The sequence below is a fragment of the Cyanistes caeruleus genome, chromosome 7 (assembly GCF_971803275.1).
Source record: "Cyanistes caeruleus chromosome 7, bCyaCae1.hap1.1, whole genome shotgun sequence".
Taxonomy (NCBI): domain Eukaryota; kingdom Metazoa; phylum Chordata; class Aves; order Passeriformes; family Paridae; genus Cyanistes; species Cyanistes caeruleus.
In genome coordinates, this window is record NC_141707.1 from 12,256,081 (window position 1) to 12,280,732 (window position 24,652).

General features: G+C 39.7%; 1 long non-coding RNA gene across 1 annotated transcript; it reads right to left on the bottom strand.

Moving 5' to 3' along the window:
• Positions 1-22,476: 22,476 nt before the first annotated feature.
• Positions 22,477-23,891, bottom strand: LOC147652192 (uncharacterized). The gene is made up of 2 exons (XR_015289403.1): positions 23,776-23,891; positions 22,477-22,686 (listed from the first exon to the last, which is right to left on the bottom strand). It is a non-coding gene; the product is annotated as an uncharacterized LOC147652192 (long non-coding RNA).
• Positions 23,892-24,652: the final 761 nt, after the last annotated feature.

The following is a 24,652-nucleotide window of genomic DNA, read 5'->3' on the forward strand; positions in this document are numbered from 1 at the left end:
TAGTATAAATTAATGTATTTACATTTACATTAATGCTTTTCACTTTCTGAGTGTTTCTATAGTCTCAGCTTGTTATTTTGCTGAGGGCCAGGTATGCAAAAATTATCATATTATAAACTTCCTTCCCATAAAAAAAGCTTCCCTGTTTTAAAGTCATTATGTTACTGTGATATTTAGCTGTTATTTCCTCATGAACTTCAAATACATTTCAGCCTAACAAATTCAAATCCCTTTAGTAAACACTCCTTGCTGCTTGTCCGTACCTGCCTACAAATTTCATACACATTTAAGAACTTTGTCCTTTGTTGTACCTTTGTAACTCTTTCCTGAAAATATACCTAAATCATACAAAAACAGTATTAATTCAGAAGGGCTTGGCATATTATTTTGGGAATTTTCAGCCTGGATTTCTGTTACACCCTCAATAGTGTTCAAAAGTCAGGGTCCACATCAGCTGATGTTCAGGTTATAAATGTAATGAATAAAACTGTTCTGACTATGGGTGGGAATGATTATGAATAATCTCAAATTTATACAGTACACCATAAGTCACTGCCACCTTTTATTCATGTGAGCATGTACACATTTATTTGTTTATGGAAAACACTTCTCAAAAAAAATTCTCATAACGTTGCAGCTTATGCTACACAGGGAAATTGTCCCTTTGATCTGTATAAACCTGCATGTTCAAGACATCTTTAATCTAAAAAATCTTCTTTTCTATCACCTGTGGAGAGTTTTTAATTCAAAAGTTGAGTTACTAGAAAAAAATGAATCTGAGTTAAGAAGCTGTACATATTTAAGAAACTTGGGAAAAGGAGCTTTCGTAATTTTCTTCAAAATAGGCATAAATTGATAGTGTGTTCTAATTATGAACACACTTGAGGATAGTTAAGCTAATGAATATTTCCCCTAACTGTTACAAATACTAACAATAATTGACTAATAAGTATTCACTGGAATAATTAATTACAGCAAATTTTAAAATAATCTTGGAAAGATCATAGGGGTTTTTAAACCTGATATAGATGCATCCTTTTGTAGCAGCAGCAAAACCAGTCTTGAAATTCCATTAATTTAGCAGACACATATTTTTTCTAAACAGAAATACAAGAGAACACATACTATATTCACTATACTTGCAGCTTTTATTTTACTATCCCATCATTAAATTTTGTATTTTGCCCATTGCAAAGCGAGCACTCAGCAGTCACAGAGCAGTTTTACTGAAAGGCATCTGAAGTTACCAAAGGTCACTCTCAGGAGGATGTATTACTCAGTGCCTGCAAATAAGATTTCCACTTAATGTTTCTCTGCATGAATTTGATCCTAAGAACTTTAGTCACGATTCAGCAAAACCTCTAAAGAACAGGCATTATCCCCCTGCCCTTGATGGGGGCTGAGAGGTTACTGGACCCCTTTGAGTAAATCTGGTTCTTTCTTTCAGCCTGAGAGGTGAGGTAATCCTGGAGGAACTGCCTCAAACACAAGGACATGAAAAATAAGCTGGATGACTGCACATGTTGTCAAAAACACCACTGAGAACAGAAACTTTTTTGAGCTAGATCCAGCAAGATGAATGAGCAACTAGCATAGCATTTATTATTTCAATGTTATTTAAAAAAAATAAAAATAAAAATAATCATCTTTCATTACCTTTTGGTTTCTGGACCTGGACCTCTGACATGCCCTGGCACCACTCTCAGGATTTTTTCTGCAACCACAGGAGCCAGAATTTCTCATTCATGAGTGTCAGCTGAGTTGGGTAACCATTCAAAAGTCCACAACTCAAGAGAAATTCTTGATGTCCCAAGATCCATCCTAACAAAAATTAGAAGAGTTAGAAATAGCTATTTACTGAGGGTCATATCAGCATTCAGCTCTAATCAAACGGTATCAGATATTCAAATGCAGTACAAATCCACTTAAAGAATGTTTCTTTAATCAATGGATTGACAAGGCCCCAAGGAAGCTGCAAAAGGCAATCAGCATATGCTGGCAGGGAACTGGAAATGTAATTACAATCTAGAGAACAGAAAATTTCACTGTGCCCTTCAAAACGATGCAAACTCTTGTCATTTGCATGATGTCCCTCCTACCAAAGAAAGAGACAGCATCCCCTTTCCTGCATATTTTCATGTCAGCCATTTAGTACATCCACAAACTTGGAAAATCAGGAAAGAAAGGAAAATGAGTTTCGAATAAAGGTGTGCTTGACTTGGAGTTAAATTCCTGAGTCCACAGCCCATCTCCCACAGTACATGGGAAATTCTGCCACAAAACCTGACACAATAAGGACCTTCTTAAATGTGCCACAGCTTTCCATGATACAGCATTAAAAAGAAGATAAAGCTTGTTCATGATGATAAAATTCCAGTAACCCAGGTCCTCTGTATTCAAATAAAATTTTTCTCTTTTTATTCCTGATTATTGCATGGCTCATTAAAGGAATAAACCCCAGCATGACATGAAAAATCACTTTAGTCTGATAAAATGACGTAAAACTCTATTCAGCAGCAGAAGTAGCTTAGCTTGCCTCTAAGAGAGAAGCTGAACAATAATTACTTTTATTTATTACAGAACCTATTTCATGATTTTAATGTCTTCAAAAATTACACTTCTGAACAAGAGGTATTCCTTCCTACTGAGGGGAAATGTCCTTTTATTTATTTAGAATTTCCCTGCATACATACATTGCATAAATTTTAGGGCAATTAAAGTTTCAATTTACTTTATGTTCAAACTTTAAGTCTAGTTAAAATAACCTGCAAACTGGAAATAGTTAAAGAGTAAACCAGCAAACAAATCAAGCAGAGATGAGGGAGAAGGAAAAAATACTTTCTACCAAGTTGCTTACATGACTTCATCTATATTTCTGAAGTTATCTAGGCAAATTTATCATTAGATCCTTTACTGAAAAGTCACTGAAAAACTCAGCATCAAAACCATTGAGGTTTAAGTTTCAGGAAATAGTTGAGGAAAAACATGAGATACTCAGAGTTCAGAGAGCACTGGGTATGTTTTAACAGCAAAACATATATGCCAGAACTGGTTCAATAAAGCCACAGAAACCAGCCTAAACTCAGAATGTTGTCTGGGTTGCAAGCTTGGGGTTTATTTAGGATGAGAGGTTCTTTTGTGGGATTTTTTTTGTCTGGGTTTGTTTGTAGGGTTTGGGGGGAAGGAGCAGGGTGGACCTGTTTGAGATTTCTTTTTGTCTCTTGGTTCCAGGATGCAAAGTGAGAGGATAACTAATCTTTCTCAATAGACCAGTCACCAGTTTTTCACTCCAGTCACTACTGGGATGATTTCACCTTTCAGTCGCTCTTCCAGCAAACCCAACACAGCTGTCACTATCTCCCTTCTCCAATACCTTTACAGCTCTCCTCCTGCTGCATGGAAGAGTCACCTAGTTAAAACTTCAACTCAAAACTCCTCCCTAACCACCACTTTAAAGGCAAGAGAAGCCAGACGAGCTGTTCCTGGCCCAATTTCCATGGAACAACCCATGAGACCTCCCTTGAGCTAAAATGAAACAAGGCGAGGATCCCTCCTGGGGAGGCACAGAGGAGAGCTGGGAACCCCTCTTGGGTGATCCCCCAAGCCCTCACAAATGCCTTCTGAAGAAGCTTGAAAGGCAACTTTCAAGTGATGGAAATACCAATTATGAGCACCTTCCCTCAAAATAATAACCAATAACGAGTTTTGTTTGCAATAGCCAGGAAGGAAAACTCTGATTGCAAAATATGCTTGAGTTTGACAAGAAATGAGATTTTTGTGTGAGTTAAGTGAAGAAGCATTTAATTTCCTCAATCCCCCATTTTATGTAAATCAAGAATCTTGCTTAACTTTGCAGTTCTATTTTTTTCTTTAGTAAAAACTTATAAAATAAGAACACCTCCCTCCCCACACACACACACACAAACACACACACACACAGACACTTTAATAGCAATAGCAGATTTTGGAACTTGGTTCCACATTTGTTACCAGGGAAACTGCACAGACTTGGAGAGATTCACATGCAAATTATTTCCTAATCTGCTCTGTCATAAAAACACAATCTAGCACTCAACTAGCAATATGCATTAAAATGCAAAGCCCAGGATTATCAACGAGCTCAGTCTTAATTTTGACTCTGTTTGGTTCTTATATTCACAGCTTATATCCCTGCTATGAAACTGCTGCTAAATCACTCTGATTTGGTGAAAAGAGTCTTCTACCTACACTGTGTAATGAAGACAGCAAGGACCAAGGCTTTTGAGCACAGAAAAGATTCTCCTGAGTCAGTGCATACAGCCCCGGTGTCCCTGCAGTGTACAACCAGCCCTCCTGGGCCTGGGGCGAGCACAACTTACTCAATTGGGATCTGAACCTGCTGCTGCAAAGGTCACTACTCTATTAGCCTTAACATTTGGGCTTGCTCCAACGAAAACACACACTGGCAAAGTGCACAGTACTGAGAGAAACATAAAATTAAGGTTCTACAAGCCCAACATTAGCAGTGCTATTTAGTACGCTCCACTAAAGGAGAGCTGGCCTGCACTCAGGCTTGTGAGAGGGTGTTCAGTCATTCCCATACTGCCTCAAATTAGTTAATCCATGTTTCCAACACCAGTGGAGCTGCACAGCCAGAGCCTGCAGCTGCTGGCAGAGGCCAGAAACACCTGAAAGTTTCTTGCAGCTCTGTTGGGTCCCAGCTGCAGCAGCCTTGACTCTGCCTCATGCCCAAGCATGGCGAGATTCACACCTTTGTGCCCTGTCAAAGGCAGCAGAAATATATATATCTTCAGGGAATGTGATATTTACATTAGAGAATGATAAAGGAAGCTTATTTCCTGTGACAAAAACGTTACAGAAACCTGTCTGCTCCTAACTCCTTCCGTTCACTTGGGAGAGGATGTGTTATCAGCCTAAACTCCTGGGTAAGTGATACCCAACTCTGCTTTGATAGAGACTCATCAGAACCTGACAATGTGCATTTAAGCATTTGATTACATCACCCATTGGTCATTAAGGAAACCACAGTTGCATCTTCCTGTTACAGCCTGTTTGATTAAGTTATGTGATACATCCTCCAGCATTATTCATGGCCCTGTGCACTAGCAGCTAATTTCCTTTGCTGCATGTCATCCGGTTTTTATTAATGTCTCCTCCAAAATGAACTTCTACAGTCATATTTTTTCTCTTCTCATACATTCTCATAGCTCAGTCTAGTCCTCACAGACATATTTTAATTAATTTACCTACCATTAATTAGGTAGATTAACAAATTTCATTTCATACCTTCTTATAAGTAGGTTTAGTCTGTGTTTAACTGCTGGTTTTCCTTTTTGGGGGGCTTATTTGATTCAAAAGTACTTATTTTGAGCAAATTAAACTCTGAACCATAAATGACTGATGCAACATGCTAATTTGCATAACTGCTGATACTAGAACAGGAAAGATTAGCCAACAGTTTAGAGCACTAAATGTGAACTTTGTGAGTAAATGTGAATTTTATCCCTGTGATGTGCACAGTCTGTGGAAAGAATATAACCAGTGCAGTGTTTTCACTCTAACTTTAAAAGTTTAAAAGCATGAAACACATACAAAGATGTAAAACTGGTATTTCCAATTAAATTAATCTAGTTATCATGCATTTAAATGCACCTGAAAATGCTCAAAAACTCAGAACTGAATCTTCTCCAGTCAGAATTGCAGCATGGCACTAAAAATTAGCTACCTCAAAGCACAGTATTTACTTTTCTTGCAGCTGAATCCAATTCCTACTACAGAGGTGCTGGAGCAAGGATCCCTCCCCAGGAGACAATGGATGCAGGAGCAAGATCATGGTAAAACCTGTACCCTACAGCCCCTCTCTGTTCGAAATGTGCATTAAGCCATGCACAAAACCACCCAGGGTTTACAAAAATACAGGGAGAGCAATAGATAACTTTGTCCATACTTGCCCTTGCCCAAATATACATGGTATTAAAAGTGCCTGCAAACTTCATGTTCTCTCTGCACCTGAACATTTGTCCTAAACTTTGTCTCTTTTAAATTTAGATTTTGGAGCAGGCTCCCTCCATTAAACTCAATAATCTGATCTCCAGATTTTTTCTTTCCACAAACATGGTGGAGATGAGCTGTCAGGAAACACAGAATATATGGTAAAAAATTCAAAAACTTCACAGAAAGCTGATGCATGATATGCATTATGGTAGAAGTGAAAAGAAAAACCAAGGGGAACTCAGGAGGTTCTTGAAAAGGAACTTAATAAGAGATAAAAAATGCTTTGAAGTGATTTAAGTATTTCAGGATTATTTAAACATCGTCCTGGATGTGAGCAAGACTCAATTTAGTCTTCCTTCCATAAATATGCACTTGCCTTTCTAACAGAGATCTTCTTAATCCCCTTTCTATCCTGTTATTTTGGCTAATTCCAAATGTATCAAATACACATACAAATTTTATTCCTATTTGCCAGTGAAGTTATCTTTAACATATGCTACAATAATAGGTGCCAGGGGGCAAAGAAACCTTATCAAGTTTATATTATTGATTATATACTATTTTGTAATGAATTTCACTAAATCCTGCAATACTGTGCTGTTTCAGAGCACTACAGAGTTTACAGTAATTTGTATAAGAACAATGAGGAATTACTCTGACAGAACTGTGAGGGAATTCAGCCTTTAGTGAACACTGTCTGAACCTACGTCCTCTCATTAGTGTTGAATTAATTAGGCTTTATTTATTCATATGACATTAATGATTATATAGAGCCTGTAATTGTCAAAGTTTCAGAAATTCTTGGTGTACTCTCATGGTGGGAGGAGTTGTGTAGCCTTGTAAGGGATAATCACCCAAAGTTTGCATTCTCACTTTAAAATACCATTTTAATTTTTATTTTCATCCTGAACTTTTAAGATTCATAAAAGCCTCAGCCTAATTTTTCCCCCTACAGTCATAGAACATTTCAGTTTTGAAGTACAAAAAGCACATCCATAATTAAAGGCTTCCATAAGAATTATGCTGTATGATTCATTTTGTTCAAAACCAACAGCAGATATTATGAGGATACCATTTATTATATGATTACTATTATTGAATTCTTGGTATTTAATCTTCACGCATTTAATATTCTACTTTTTATTTAGCTTATTTCTAAAGAAATATTGCTTGCCTATTATGACAAAAAAAAGGAAGAAATAGGGGAGGAAAAAGATTAATATTTTTTGGGAATGTGTGCTATTATTTTGATTTGTGAATGGATATGAATTAAAAAAATAAAAAGTTCAGGTACATTAGTCTATTGGGTATACATGAAGTATGAAAGGAAATTAAAAAAAAAAAAAAAAAAGAGATAAGATTTCAGAAAGGCTTACTTTAGAAAATGTTTATGAATTGTATTTGAGACAAGGTAAAATACCCTTGCAAGATGTTTAAATGCCAGCTAATCACTGAGAGGAAAATAACTATTTAGGTATTACTGTTGAAACAAAACAGAGAAAAGCGAAAGAGCTTTATGCATTTACATGTCAGCACAGAACACCTGAATGTTTTCCTCAGTTGCCCTGAAAGAGATGCTTAAAACCTGCAAAGCTCTGTTTGCTAGGGGGGCAGAACCAATAATAGTGATGTATTTCAGGAAGGGATTCATGGAAGAGCCCAGCACCAAAAGCAAGAACCCAGCAGGGCTCTTGTCCCCATCCAGCACTCAGGAATCACTGCAGAGTACCAGGAACACCCTGACTTGGCACAGCATTACACTTCTGATTTGCTCCTTGGAGGGGTCTGGCAAACAACAAGCTGCCCAAATGGTATAAACTGTTTAACAGAACCTCATGTGTCAGTGAGATCAGACAACAATCAGCAACAGATAGTTAATTCCACACACAGAACAGCACCTAGCAATACGGGGGCTCCAAGGATGAGCAGGAGTTTATGTTCCCACTCATGCAAAAGCCATCGCTGCTTTTGCTTTCTGGGGGTTTCTTGTTTGTTTGGGGTTTGTTTGTTTTATTTCATTTTAAGTTTGGTTGGGTTTGGGGGTTTTTTTCAGTAACTGGAAGAAGTGAAATGTAGAATGGATGTTATCACCTGTACAGAATTCAAACACAAAACAAAACTACTGACAATTATAATAATCTATCCTGAAATACCAACAAAAACATAAAAAATAACAACCTAAAACCCCTCCTTGTTCCTCTGGCAAGTGCTGCACACAAAAACAAGTAGGTGAATGGAACAACAAATTTAATTATTCACATAAACCCTCTGGGCAATGTTACATATTCTCAGAGTTACTTATCACTATATTACCATTAATCAGCAAGGTTATGCATGCACACACACACACACACACACACACACACAGAGGACTCTGATAACATTCCTTAACAGTTTTCATAATGAAACAAATAATGTATGAAAATAATGTACGAAAATAAGACAATGAAGCTTCTTTTTTGTCCTGATTCAGAGGAAAAAGAGATGATATTGGAAGAATTTTTCAAGTAAAGACTTCATCAGTTAACTGCCATCTAATAATTTAAATACTTCAATTAGCTTTACTTTTTTCTTTGATTGGTTTACATTCAAAAATAAGATTGTAAAAAAAAATAAACTGTTTTCAAACAATGAGTAAAGCATCAAATACAATGTTGACTACTCAATAATTTGAAAACTGAGAAAAACATTAAAATTTATCTTCAGATAAATGTGTTTTCAGAGAATTAGAAGCTTTCTGAGAAAATGCTTCTGAAGTCCTAGCCAGCTTAGAGCAAAACAAAACACAGCATAGGGAGTGAACTGTAGAAGTGTGCTTTGTCAGTTTTAGAGGAGAGGAACAGGAAAGAAGCAGCAGTGCACAGAAGGTGCTGTTTGATAAGATTTCTGCTGAAAGCTATGGATTTGTTTCTCAAAGTAATGATGAAATTGAAAAGTCTCCACTCAAGGTAGTCTGGCTGAGTTCCTGTTAGAATAATTAAGTCAACACTGTGGGGATGGAATTGTTATTGATGTGTTGAGGCACCAGGAGACTTGGACAGGCACTCTTTAATTATTTATAATCTAAGCAAATAAATATAATTAAGCAATATGTATCTTTATGAAATTCAAATTGAATCTCAGAGGTATAGAAGTTCACCTTTGCTTACAAAACAATGACTTAGATAAACTTTCAAAGATCTACTAATGTTGTGTTGAAGCCAAAAAGTCTTTGTAGGAACCTGGGAAATGCTATGACAATGTTTTGATCAGCATAAAATCTCAATTTTGTCAAGAGAAAATCAGGCAAGTTCTGTGACAAAGATGACAGAGATGGTAAAAGAGAGATATGAGGAAGTTAAAAATCTGGAGCTTGCATCATACATATAAAATACATGCAATTTCCTCTTCTCAAAGCTTTTGGGCATATTTTAGCACCAAGTGAAGAGATGACTTCACCCAGACTAAAGTGCTTCATGCAAATGTATTTATCACTGCAGGAAAGCAGAAATGGTTCCAAGCTGAAAAAGGATGGCTGTCAGTACATCATGAAAAGAAATAGCCTAGAGAATGTACACAGAAATACATGCATGGCCAGGCAATTTCCACCTTTTTCCAGAATGAAATATAAACTTTCACTATCCTGAGTCTGATTCTGCAAAAGATGGATGACTGACTTCAGGTTTATATTTTTCCCACTTATTTAATGGTTTGGGCTTTTTTAATTAATTTTTTAATTTAAATTAGAACTGAAGTTCTTGCATTATATTCTGATTCCAGGACATGAAACCTTCTAAAGATGTTCAAGCATTTTAAGACCTAAGTCACCAAAATATTGCAGGTTTCTTCAGACAAAGTTAGCTGAACTGCTAGAAAGAGAGGATAGTAGAAAGTAAAGGAAGCTCCTTAACTCTAGGTGCCAACAAACAGCCAGCCAAGATCAAAACCAAGCTCTCCTTCAGCTTCTGGAGAACTGGAGTCCAGATTCTATTGAGGCAATGGAAAGAGACTTAAAATAAAATACAACACATAAAAATACTTTTTCATCTTTCTAAGCATTTCTGTTTTGCTGTAAGCTGCCTTCCTCCTGACTTGCCATGCATCATCATTGGCAGAGGAATTAAAGAAAGGGCCAGTTTAGACATTGCAATGCTGGTAAAGCCTATCCTCTCAAGCCAATACAATAGGATAACAACACTGAAATGTACCTTTCCAAACTGTTTTGGGATGAGCTGAAGAAAAATGAACAGTGGAAAGATCAAACTGGAGAGGGAATTATGGAAAAAAAAAAAAAAAACTCTTAAGAAATCAATCCCATTAACAGCACTGGAGATAGCTTAATTCATGGCACTCAGCCATTTCATGTGGCACCTAGTGAGAACCACGCACTCATTCAACAAAAGACCACCCCATGTAGTTCCAGCTGCTGTCCCCATCCTTCCTCAGTGCACAGGGAAGGCCTTGCTCAGTTTCCTGTGTCCCAGCCCCTGTGTAGCTCAGGGTAAGAGGAGAGGCCAGCCCTGCAGAGTGCCCTGCACAGCCAGGGAAGGACACAACAGTGACAAACAATTTGTAACAATGACAACCACAGTGGGCGAGTGCCACAAATGCTAAAAAGAGTGATGATAGCTTATAGAGAAATAAACTGAGATCTATAATGGTGTGAAGTGAGGCATCCCTGAGAAAATAAAGGGAAATGAAGTAATTTGAGCACGCTGCTGGATTTGTGGATGCAGGGACAGGAGCTGAAGGCGCTGCTGGAGAGATGCAGGTCTCGCTTCTAGAGTTGCCTCTTGCTTGCTCACTGAAAGCTTCATGTCCAGATGGAGTAGCTAATTTATGGTGCCATTTGCCTTGAGCAGCCCACCAAGAGGGTAGAAAGAACTTCCTACCTTGGGGTTAAGAGAGTGATATAGGACACAGAGAAAATTCTTTCTACTGCAAACTCTTCAAGTTGTGACAGAACGTACAAGTGTGTTTCAAGGGGGTTCTGCCAATCAATACTCTGGTTTAAAGTTCTGGCAGCCTAGTGGATGACATTTCATTTTCAAGCATTTTAGCCTCAGCAGAAAGTAGGAAAGCTTTACATTTCTCTCTTAGATACCGCATTCTGAGTTACAAAAATACTGTATTGCAATATTGATTTATAGGGTTGGATCTTCAAATCCAGCTCAGAACTAAAAATTAAGGGCCTATCTGTCCTGATCCTGTGATCCTGTTTACTGCTACAGCACAGGGTCATGTTCTTAGCTCCTGTCCCTTGGAAGCCATGTGCAAGTGTGAACATAACACCCAGTCACAGCAGAATTCTTTTACCTCTATTACTTTTGAGGGCCATTTTGTGTGATAAAAAGGTTAAGTAATGGTTCAGGGCCATTATTTTGTCTTTCTTTTTCTTTCCTTATATAAGAAAGAGTGAAAAAATGCATCATCGGTCTGTCCCTTCTGAGCTTCTCCCTTTTCATTTCTATGTGTATTTTCAGTGCTTCTCTGTATTATGTGCTTTATCTTGAGACAGTTGCTGATCAAGTGTTTAAAGTTTGGAAGATGTAGCAGCAACACCACAAGTGGGCAAGTCCAGGATCCTCAGCAGGGCCCTCAGACTCAGCAGGGAGGAACTGTCAGCTCCTCTGCCCTGCTCAGATGTCAGTTCTCCTCTGGGGCAGGTGCTCCAGCAGCGGTGCCTTCGTGCCACTGTACCCAGCAAAACCTGTTAAAAAGATCCTCTTTGATGTGCAACCACAGGAGAGCACAGCTCCCAAGTTCAGCTAAGCATGTTGTGAACATTAGCAGGTTTAGCTCCAGAAGGCAAGCACAAGTGACAGCCTGTAAGACAAGATATCATTTTGGGAGAGTTGATGCAAGAAAAATACTGAGACGAAGAAAGAGCGGGTATTGTGGATTTTTCAAGTGAATATTTGAGCTCCTGGAAAGCACCACTACCCAAAACTTTGATTATAATAGGAAAAGTATTAACACATGCTTTATTCTGCCACTTTACCTGTCCCAGACACAAAGGAAAAAGCAGAGAGAGGGGAACATTTCATTTTCCTTAGTAACAATAAACAACGTTGAACAGCATCTTCTATTCACAGAATGCAGTCTGGACTTTCAGTATGGAATAAAATTCCCCACACTTCTAGCACTCCACCTTCCTCAGCCTTGGTACAAAAAAGCTCATATCCCACCCAGGAGGGTAACAGTGTCCTCCAGACCCAACTCCCTGCAGAACACAGGTCAACCAGGGTGAGCAAATTGGTCTAAGCTGTGCCTGCCAGTTAAGCCTAAATTAATCCTCTCCATGGATCAGCATCTTGCCAATAAATTAATGGGCACACTACCTGTGAGACAGTATACAGTCTTTTCCTACCTCATTAAAGAATTCCTCCCTTAAGCAAGATATTAGTCATTCTAAAATATGTGGGTCCTTCACTTTCAAATTTTCAAAGGGAGTTTTGAACTCAGTCTGTGAAGGATTAATACATGGTTTGGAGTCCAACCAGGGCTTCTTAGGTCTGTGGTAAGGACAGCAGCACTGAGCAATCACTGTTACTTTTGATTTAAATGCCTCATTTACTTCTTCCACATGAACAGCTATTAAATAAAATCACGCTTAACTAACGACTTAACACTAAAGGAATTCTCATTTTGCACAGAGATAGGCTATTGTTGTACACTGTCCCCAAAGCAAACATTTTCTACAAGTGGATCTGCCAGTACAGTCAATGTATCAGGAAATACACAAAATCAAATAAAAACATGCTATCACAAATTTAAATAAAAGGAATCATTAGCGGTTTCCACTGCTCTAAAATAATAAAAAAAAATGGGATCAGTATAAAGTCATTGCACATTAATTGCAGGTGAAGTAAAATTTGAGAACTTATTCCCTTGGTTTTAATTGCTGGTAGAAATGTGTATTTTAAATACAGGAGAATAAAGAACAACCATATTATTATTCAGTGGAAACGGGGTAATAGGTGTATTGCAATGAAAACTTCTACTGTGTTATTCAAATCTGTATTTTCACATGTACATCAATAGACCACTTTACATAGCTCAGGTTCTACAGAACCACCAGGACGTCTTTGACACAGATTACACATACAAAGCACTGATTGCCATTACCCTAAAAAGTGCCCTGGACATTGAGATCAAAAGCAAGGGGAGCCACCTGCTCCTCCCCTGTCATTCCTAGCTGGTATTTGCTGTGTGCTCTTGATGCCCACAGCCCTCTAAGGCTCTCCTGCAGCACTACACCATGCTTACCCCCAACTTGGGGGTTGACACTGTGCCTTTTCCTTCTGAAACATAGAAAAAAAAACAAAAAAACTTTGTTCCTCCTTACAATAGCCTTTCACATAACTGAAAACAGTTACACTGCCTCCCCCATGATTTTCTTCTAAAGACTATCCAAACTGCAGTTCTTTCAATCCCTGCATTCTGGGATGTTCTTCCTTTGCCACCAACCAGTACATTTAAATCCTTCTTGAGGGAAAATCATTGTATTTTTACATAGGATCACTTCATGTGTTTTTTTCACTGTTATACAGTCTAATAAGGTATTTATCCTTCTCTCAGCAGCATAACACTCACTTTCTGTTGACTCACATTCTGCTTGGAAAGGAGGGCGTTCTGCTCCTTCAGTGATCCACAGGGCACTGGGTTTAGAGACTGGAAGCTCTAAACCAAAGCTTTCTTAGGGGTTTAATTTTAAATTCAACCTCTGACAGAAGAAAGGGCAATTTCTCACAAATAGAGAAGGAACAGAAGAGAGTATATGGGAAAGCCAGACTGATACAGAAGCAGAGCCCTGATAACTCCTGGGTTTCCATTCAGTTCATTTCCTTCCATCTGAACTCAGCACAAACTGGAACAACTCCTTTAAGGGACTGTGTGCACAAGTGATGGTGTTTTAGGAGGGCAGAATTGCCAAGTGTTCACATCCTACTTCAGAGTGTGCCTGTATGTGGAACTGTAACAGGGGAGGCAAAAACTACAAATATGCTGAACATTTTTTCAGTTTTGGGGGCAAAAAAGAAATCTGGTGGAAAATTTATTGGCATACAAATTTGTATTTATGCAAATACACATTTTCAGAAAGAGCACAAAAAGAGAAAGGTGCCCTCAAGGTGGTACCAGTTGTCAGAGCGAATTATATGATTTATAGAAGCTCTCATAGCTGGGGCAGGTGGCACAAAGATATTTATAGCCAGCTCCCCAGCAGAACAGGTGTGCTTTGTGAGTAAAGTTAATTTCACACAGTTTCATTAGGCAAATTTTCACAGATAGGGTCATGATTCATCCGATCACTTTTTCCATGATTATACCCATTTAAATCCTTTACTGAATCAGGTTGCTGCAGTCGAGCTCAAGTCTGCAGTCAATGGCAACTCTGTCATTGTCTTAAATGAGAAATAATTTCACATGATTTCTTCCAAGATCTATTCAAACATTGTCTCAATACACAGGCACATCTGTTCAAACTCTGGTCCTGAAAGAGCAAGCATTTTGCCTTTTGATTCTGGCATTTCATTCATCATGTGCAATGACTAAATTAAATGTTAGGTACAGGATTAGATATTTAATCTTAAAATATTCATGTAGGATTTTTTCCAACTTTGTTATGTGAAAACAATGGAGAAACCTTCTTTTCCCCTACATATTTCCTTCCACCTTCTCACTCATCAGAACGATGTTAAATCAGTCCTGACACTTTGTTAATCTCTGTGTGCAGAAAGCTGATATTATAAAGAACGGATCAATATATGTCCCTTTGAAATTATTCTTACTTCTGACAGGCTGCACAAGACACTGAAACTGGAAAACTTACACATATGAGCCACTGGACTAATCTAACTCACACAAAGATGAGTTTAGGTGTTTTACACAGAGGTAAAACTACATCTGAGATACCATCACTGCAAGGCTTTACCACCATTATTTCACGACAAGAGTTCAAGGAATGAAAAAGCTGAGCTGGCTGATATGAGCTAGTCCTAGGACACAAATTTGCTCCCAGTTTATCCCAACATTGGATCCACCTGTTCCAGAGCCATGGAGAGCTCTGTAAGGCTTGCTCACCAGCCCCGATTTGTAAGGCAGCTTCTCATGGTGAGAAGCACCCACAGGCTCCTTACCTTCTGATACAGAGCTTCACTGCTGCTCTCAGGGCCCTCTGTTCATGCACCTTTCTGCTCTCCTTCTCTCAGACAGGCTGTGCTTCACATTTAACCCCTTAAAATATGGGGCAGAAAGTCTGTTACAGAATTTTCTTCTTAAGAGTCCAGATGAGAAAAACCTATTGTTGAGGGTTAGGTGTTCTTTTTTTTTGTTTTGTTTTTCTGGCCGGCCCGTGGAATTTTTACCCATTAGCTGCGGAGACAACCTAAGTGTGGGTATTTAGTGGGTGCTCGATAAAGGACAAAGAGTGGCCGGACCCAGGGGGGAAGGGGGCAGGAAAGGAGGGTGGGGACAGTTTTTGGCTGGCTTTCTTCGGCTTCGGGGAAATACATTCGTCTCTAGGTCGGGGAGCTGCTGCGGTGGGGAGAATGGAATTTCACCATCACCCAGATGGAGCTGCTGCTTCTTCTTCTTCCCTCTTCGTTAGTGGCCTCGCACCCCCTGTCCTGCCGGGACGTGTGGCAGTGCCAGCCACCGCCACAGAGCTGCTGTTCCACCTCAGCCTCCAGCCCAGGATCTCAGCTCATCCCTGCTGATCCACCTCATCCACCAGCCCAGGATCTCAGCTCATCCCTGCTGTTCCACCTCAGCCACCAGCCCAGGATCTCAGCTCATCCCTGCTGATCCACCTCAGCCACCGGCCCAGGATCTCAGCTCATCCCTGCTGTTCCACCTCAGCCACCAGCCCAGGATCTCAGCTCATCCCTGATGATCTACCTCAGCCACCGGCCCAGGACCTCAGCTCATCCCTGCTGATCCACCTCAGCCACCGGCCCAGGATCTCAGCTCATTCCTGCTGATCCACCTCAGCCACCGGCCCAGGATCTCAGCTCATCCCTGCTGATCCACCTCAGCCACCGGCCCAGGATCTCAGCTCATTCCTCTGCTGTTCCACCTCAGCCACCGGCCCAGGATCTCAGCTCATCCCTGCTGATACACCTCAGCCACCGGCCCAGGATCTCAGCTCATCCCTGCTGATCCACCTCAGCCACCGGCCCAGGATCTCAGCTCATTCCTCTGCTGTTCCACCTCAGCTACCAGCCCAGGATCTCTGCTCATCCCTGCTGATCCACCTCATCCACCAGCCCAGGATCTCAGCTCATCCCTGCTGATCCACCTCAGCCACCGGCCCAGGATCTCAGCTCATCCCTGCTGATCCAGCCGACTGTTCCTCAGAGCCCCGCAGGAGCACTGGCACTGACTGCCCGAGGGGGTTGTGAAACAAAGCCTCTCCTCCATCCCATCTCAGCCGAGAAAGCTGTCACGGGGTCCCTGGTTCTGTTTTCTTGTTATTGCTGTAATTATTGTTTGTTTGTTTGCCTGGTTATACTAGTAAAGAACTGTTATTCCTATCCCTAGATCTCTGCCTGAAAGCCCCTTGATTTCAAAATTATAATAATTCGGAGGGAGGGGGTCTACATTCTTTCATTCCAAGAGAAGCTCCTGCTCTCCCTAGCAGACACCTGTCTTCTAGAACCAAGACACCTATGAAGATGATCATGCTAGCCTCAGTTTAATCAAGCCTGATGTGAGACACCTTCATCTCTTCTCAGACATATTCCTCACTTAGAACATTTCTTATTTTCATTCTTTCAGGCATTTTTGCCATTATTTAAGATTCCATCCTTTTTTTTTTCCAACCAGGAGCAAGACAAATGGCTCAGCAAGCCAGCAAGTCATGGAGAGATAATCAGCACATAAGGATTCTCAGATATAGTGAAAGTTGGGGCTACGCTCTGACATTAATGTCAAAACAAATGGCACAGTTTTACAGCTCGGAGTAGAGGTGGCACGTGGTTACATTTACAGCTCCAGTACTTATTCCAGTAATAATCTGACATTTGACAAGAAGGCAAGTGTATTGCATGGCCTCCCAACCAAGTTTATGGTTACCAATTATCAAATACAAAACTTAGAGTCACTTCAGTTGTTCAGTTAATACAGTCTTCAAATATTTCTGTGTGAATACAGATTTTGCTAAACCAGTGTATTTCAAAAGGGTCTAGGAAGGAATTAAGTAATTTTCTTATCTAAAACAAAAGAGAAAATCGATACAGTCACAGGTAATGGAAGAGCCACCAAAAAAAGAGAAATCTGTCTCCATCTCTCTTTCTATGTATATTTTACATATTCCAAGATTTGGATAGCTCAGAAACTTCCTAAAATTCACTGTAGATTTTTAAACTCAGTAATTCCCCTGACACAGAGATACTTTTGAGACTACTTCTGAAGCTACTGTCAGTTTTCCTAATAAATCAAACTTCTAAAGATGAGAGGTCAGGGATGGTTCACAAGATATATTTCTGCAATATATAAAACTTGGACAGGGATGCAGCAAAGGTGGAAAAAGTTTGAGTCATTTTTAAAAAGCAAATGACTATCAAATGCATAAAACAAGCTAAAACCTAACCAGTGGCTGCAGAAGTAATGTTCCCAGAGCTTTTGTTCAGTAGCATGTCTCCTTTATCCAAGTGAAGGCATGAAGACGAATTGCCAAATTATTTTAGTATCGCTTAGTCATTTTCATATTTATTTATAGCAAGTGCAACATAACTGGTAAAACTATAAACTTCTAAAATTCTTGTTTTATTGCAAACCCTATTTAACACACTCACATGTGCTCTCACTAGTATTTAAGCACTTGATCACATCTGAGTGAGCAGGTCGGTGCTCTTGCATTGACAGCGGGTTTTTTAGGCGCAGGATACATCCCAGGTGGACCCAGCATGTGACAGTCAGAGTGCTCTGTGCTTGCTGCCAGGGCTGGCCAAAGAGTCTGTGCACCACCCAGCACGAGGGGACAGAGAAATTTCACCCCAAGCCTTTAGCTGTTGCCGTCAAAAGGCAGTTTATGAGAGTGAAAAATCGCTCCTGTCTATCGAAACCCTATTTCTCACTCACTCTGCAGACGAAGGTCAAAGTTGAAGTTTGTCTTGCTGTGTAATGAAGACATAATAAAAATGTGAAGCCCTAAAAGAGAAGGAGGCGATCACAAGCACTGTAATGGATGCCCTGTTTACTCTGCAGATTGCATTACACCATGCAAAGCCAGGCTCTGGGGCGTGTCACTGCTACCTATAGCAGATACCTTGGACATCTCCTGGGAAATGAAACCTTCAAGAATATTATATTTATCAACAACACGGTGCTGAGACCGGCTGCTGGCCTGAAAAAGCCCCTCACGGTGTTAAAGACAAAATTGTTCTCTCTGTTACCATAAAAAGATTTGATGAAAACAACTTACAGTGCAAATCAGCCAAAGGCTTATAGACAGGCTATCCTTGTAGCTTGCAACAGGAGAAAAAGGACAGTACTCTGGTCTCAGTGAAAATGGAATGTTAACAGAAAAAAATAAGAAAGGCAGCAGTACCCACATGAAACTGATGGGTTGGAGTACAGAGGAACAGAACCTTGAGGAAAAAAAAAAAGTTTAAAAAAGAATTATTCCATTTCATCAAAGTTATAATAGGTTTAAACTACCAAAATTGTATTGGAGTGGGATGCATTTTCAAACCATTTGTATGTTTATCTTCAGGTACAGATGAAATGATGTACCTTTGTCTGTACATTCAGTCAGCATGGGAAAATTGTATACAGCTTTGTAGAAATTTAAGTCTTCAGTTCCACAGAACAACCATGCACTCCAAGCCTTACACATAACATGTTTAAGCCCATGCATAACAGTTTTTAGCACCCTCAAAAGGGGCTGAATGCAATTTCAGGATGAAAAACCCCAAACAACCGGACTCAGATACTGCATATCAACATATTTTTAGAAGTAGAGAGTAGTCAAGTGGAGAAGACGTCTGAGAAAAGGATAAATTCACAGCACAGCTTGAGTTTTTTCATCTCTCCTTACTGGTTTTGACTTCACACCATTCACACTTTGACCTCTTCCCTGATTTGCCTGCTCTATGGAGCGTTTATTTTATACAAACAGGCAGGTAGCCAGTCAATTCTTAGAGCTGATTCTATTGTCTGGAGTTGCTTAGGCAGTGGGAAATTTCAGCAGTGAGCCATCCCTGAGGTAATTTTTTGGTAGTGTTTTCATTGTATGCAAGCAGGTGCCTAATATTTGGATTCTGTTCCATCAGCAAGACACTATCACTAGAGCATTAGCATTTCATACACAACTTTGATTTTTAAATAGGAAATAAAGTGTGTTCACACACTCATATTTGTCTTTGTGCTCTTGCTTAATCTCCTTGCCTTCTTCCCCAAAATTTAAAAACAAACAAAAAAATCTGCCCAAACCACTAAAGGAAGAGGAAAGAGGACACACAATTACAAAAGTGAAGGATTTGTGGCTGTACAAAAGAAAGGCTTGTCCACCCTAATGTGACTCACTTGACCCACTGTGTGCACAATCAACCCAGCAAGAGATTCTCACCAGCTACCCCAGCTTGTTCACAGGCTTGGGAGTTTTATTTAGGGTTTGGATTAAATAGCAACATGACCTCCTTCGCTAAAAATCATCTTATGACAGAGCCTGTCTTTCTCCCAGCTTCAGAAATCAAAGTCAAGCCGTAATTCCCCACAGAGCCCATCCTGTGAGAGTGGCAGGAATTGCTCCCTGGCAGCCCTGCAGCACGGTGCCCGTGTGCAATGCTCGGGGGGAAGCCTCGGCAGCCGCTCTGCAGCTTCCCCTGGAGTCTCAGGTTAATCTGCCACCTGACCTGGTGAGCTACTGACAGCTAATACATCTGTTTGTTTTGGTGAATATACTCACTGGATATTTACACAAACCCATTGAGTTCATCTGACCTCTACCCTGTTTACTAGAAAGCATGGCTCAGGTGTAGAAACATCTCTGATGTCTTCAAACAGCAAGGAAAGGAATTAACTGAACCTCTCTGTTATGGCTTTCTAATTCCAGAGTCCTTCCTGACAGTTTGGTCATTAAGTGGTCCCACTTGTGCCCTACCTGACTTCCTGCTTTTGATTTAAGAACTTTTGACTAGAAGCTTGAGCACCCCTTGCAAGATTTTAATACTCTATTTCCTGCCTCCATTTGACCTGTCGTGATTTATGGCCTTTCTAGTTCTCATTTGAACAAGCTTTGTACTTTATAAAGACATTTTTTAAGCCTTCCCCTATGATATTCTCCTTGCAGTCATGCACCCAGGAGCTGGGGCCCTTTGATGGCTTTCCTTAGTTTGGTTTGCTTTTTTTTTTGCTTTTTTTTTTTGCTTTTTTTTTCCTTCCATAAATGTGGTGGTTGGGCTTCTAATAAAACACTTTCCAAAACTGGAGATCATTTTGTAGGCATCTTGCTTTTGACTCAATTAGTACAATTATTTTATTAATTGCCTTTTAAAAACATATATATGTATATATAGTTCTTCTTATTTACATTAAGTCTACTGGATTTATTCAACTTATTACACAAAACAAGTCAGTGCAACATAAAACAATTATAATTAGGAACACTTCTATGGATGGGTCTTTAATTCATCTTGAAGCAGACCTTGTGTATAACTTAAGGCAAAAGTCCCTTTTTTTTTTTTTGCCAAGGTCCTAACACTCCAGTTCAGTCCAAAAATGTTATCTCTATACTTAATTTAGGTGAAACATTATTGTACACATCTGAACATATCTGTGCTCTCATCAAGTGTGCTAAATGCACAACTTTTGATTCCACTTCATATTCCCTGATCAGTGCCATGGTCCTGAAGAAGAGTTTGCAGAACATTCCTAGTTATTTTGACTTTTATCTTTCCCTATTTGAGTGGGCAGAAATCTGTGCAAGCAAGGCCTCCACAGAGCTCCTGGCTTTTTGCAGTATTTCTAACATTACTCCTTCTGTGCTGTGACACTCTCCTGCCTGCACATATTATGCTCTCCTCCTTGCAAAGCTGGTAGCCTGGCAACTCTGTACCCCATTGATCACTATCCCATTGATCACTCTCCTTCTGCCACAGCTGAGATGTGTTATCATAGCCAGCTGCCACCAGCTAGCCAGCATTCCTTCTATCAAGCTTCCCAGGCTTCCCACCCTGGCACAGAGGTGCTTGCTGGTTCCTCCCTTCCCCTGCTGCTCAGCACTGCAGGTGGCAGCTCATGGAAGGCCCTTCCCAGCAGTTCTGCTTTGTTTCTTCCTCCCCATTCCCTCCCCACCTGCCTTTTTCCCTTTCCAGGCTCACATGCTGGCAGCTTGCAGCAGCAGAACCCAGGCTTCTGTCTCTCCACACTGATTTCCTTAGTGTGTTTATCTAGGACATCCCAGCCAGGAAAACACATCTTTACCAGCACAGCAAAGAGTCACCAGTTCTCCCTGCACTTCCCAGTAAGCTCTGTAGGGTCTGCCTACACCTTACACCTGTCTTGCACCCTTACACCTGCCAGGGATTATTCAGGATTAGTCCTTGTGTCTGCCTTTTTGCAACAGCAGGGCTTTTTTTACTCACGTTTTTCATCACATGCCATAACCCTCAAGCTGAGTATCTTTTTATGATTATTTTATCATCTTAAAAACACTAAAAGAAATGACATGCACTACCTATAAGTGAATATCATTAGCATTTACTTTCAAGTATGCCACTGACAGAAAAAGTAGCATTCTCATCTTTTCACTTTTTTTTTTTCTTCCAGACTCTTACTTCATACTTTGTAACTATTAGAACTTAAAAATAAACTTCAAGGCTCTGCATGCTTACCAGTACTGCTAGTACTCAAGCTGCTTTCTCCATCACTCTTCCTAAATTTTGTATTTCAATCATCATTATACGAGCTTTGTTGATTCAATATTGTCTTTTATGCACTATGTTCGTAAAGCCTTATAAAAGTTTAATGAAGACATGGAATCGGATAATATTTGCATGTAAAATAAAGCTGTAGTCTAAGCAATACAAAGTATCTATAATCATCAAAACAAATCACTCAGCACAAGAGACAATAAAAAGAGAATGGAAGCCAGGGAAAGAGAATTTATACAGAATCTCTTCCTAGAAATCAGCTACCAGAGGTTCACTAGACATAGTAATTTAACACACAAAGCTTTGTTTATCAAGCAGAATTACAGTTTCCATAGTGGCTTCTTTTTAACCTTTAAAACCCCAAATATCTGTAAAATCTCAAAAACAGTAAGTAATTATTTTTAAGAATACAACTGCAACTGCAGAATAAATCAGTAAAGGATAAACCGTGATGTATGTGGGCTAAGTGACAGATGAAAGAGCCCTTTAGTGAAATGCTACCCATAAAATGGGATAACAGAAAGGAAAGAATCAGTTTCAATATACCTCAAAAAATTAAAAAAGGTAATGAAAATCAAGATGAAGGTGCATATTCTTTGCTCTAGTACTATCTGCAAAAGATCTAAGCAATCTGAGACATAATTTATTCTAAGATCAAAGTTGTCCTAGTTCAAGTCTCTCTGCTGGCAGAAATGATTTTACATTAGCAAATTATTTTACTGTTTTTGTAGTGATTCTCAGATGTGTTTTTCTGTTCTCTGACTGCAGGAGGTGATTGCTGAAGACCAGGGAAATATTTTGCCTGAGTCAAAGCTAGATCAGAAGTCTGCTTCACCTAAAACAGAGGTAAAACAGCACTGGTTGTTATTAACCATGATAAACACAAATGATGCTTCCAGCAGCTAAGGCAGAAGAAGACAGCAGCCCCCAGTGAACTGCCATGGAATTGAACCAATGCTGGTTCAATTCAAAATCATATCTATGAATATTTACTTCAATTTTAAAGCCTTGACTTCAGTTTTGCATCCCTTTTGTGTTTGCTTTTGGTGTGTTCTAGTTAATTAATTACTGGCAGAAATGCTTGCTGAAACTGTGGATTTTCAGCAAATGCTACAAAATATTTACTGAAACTGCCCTATAAATTTACAGTTATATACAGTGGTTATAGCCAGAAGAATTTGGATGATTTTGGAGGTTAATTTGGGCCTGTCAATGGAGAATAAAACAGCAGGTAACCCCATCTTGAAATGCCTTCTATTAAAATCAGCAAGAACCAATTCATGAGCCACGGTGACTTAATTGCATAGCTACAATAAACAGTTTTGGATAATGAATGCATCAGATGGTGTAAATAGTCCAAAACTGTACTGCAAGGGAAAGACCTTTGTGTCACTTCAGAAGTTATGCACTTGACTCAACAACATCCCTGCTTAGGGAGCTGCCTCTCTAACTTACCTCTCACCACCGATATCAGGTCCTTCAGATTCCCATTCCTGCTGCAGCCATCAAAGGTTTTGACCTGGCCACACTATTCCTGTCGAAGCAGGGAGCAAAGCAGTACAGCTCTTTAGGAGAGGGTCAGGGCGGCAGGGGGTCAGCCTCAAACACTGCCAGCTCTAAAGAAGCATTTTTCAAAAGGCAGCACATCAGCCCCTTTCTCAAATTAAAGAAACCAAGTACAAGTTTGCACTGGAGTATCCATGGAATGAAAGTGAGGAATTAACCTTCGAAGACTCAGTCTTTGATCAACACAAAACAGCGTGAGAAGCAGGCACTTGCAACAGATCAAGCATGAGGAATCTTGTTAATCTCCTTGAATCTGGATGACTTTGGGAATGAGCAGATATTAAAAAGCAGCAGAGACTCCCTCCAGAAGAACATCCAGAGCTGTAGGGAAATGGTGGGAAAATAGAAATGTATTTACCTTCACTATTTCTCCAGCAAAGGTGGTTAGAATTTTGAAATATTGAAGGACATTCAGCTGAGAAGTTCATCAGACAGAAAAGGTTTTGCCATATCTCTATGCAGGAGCATATAACACTGAAGAAAAATCATGAAGCAAAAAATGAAACTTCTTGGGACTATATATGAAATTATTTTTACAATTCAGGTTACAGAACTTCAGTTTTTGGCTTCCCTTGTCTAAAGCTATTTTATGAAGTTAAATGAAAATTTATTTTTTTATCAGGATGGTTACACAAGCAAGAAATTAAACTCTCCAACTTTGGCAAATAAGCCTCAGAGGAACTCTTCAAAATTGTAGGGATTTCTGTCTACCAGAAGATTTTGACAAACCCTTCAAACAGAGTAACTAAAAAAGTAATAAAGGTAGTTCAAAAAAAACCCAACCACACTTCAGGAAGATGTCTTCAACATTTTTAAATATTAAAAATATTATATATTTTTGAATATTAAACAATATTAAAGAGTAGCTACCAATTTCCATAAAAATAAAAAAAAAGAAGAAAAAGAATAATACAGTAATATTGTATTGGTGTTCAAACACATGAGAAAACACTTAAGACTGACCATTATGGGTCATTTTTATGAGGAACAAAGTGAAAACACAGTAAGGAAGGGAGCCAAGACTGGGTGCAAAGCTTACAAGTGGAAGGGCAGATTTTAGCAGGATGAAGACCAGCTTCCATCCTTCTCCAGTGCACACACACTTCCCCAGGGTGGTCCAAGTGCTCCACACAATCCCTGGGCCATGCTTGCTGCCCTCCCACCTGCCAGGAGTTCTCACCCATCACCCTGGGCAGCCAAACCTGGACTCCAGAGCAAACTGGCCTGGCCAAGAA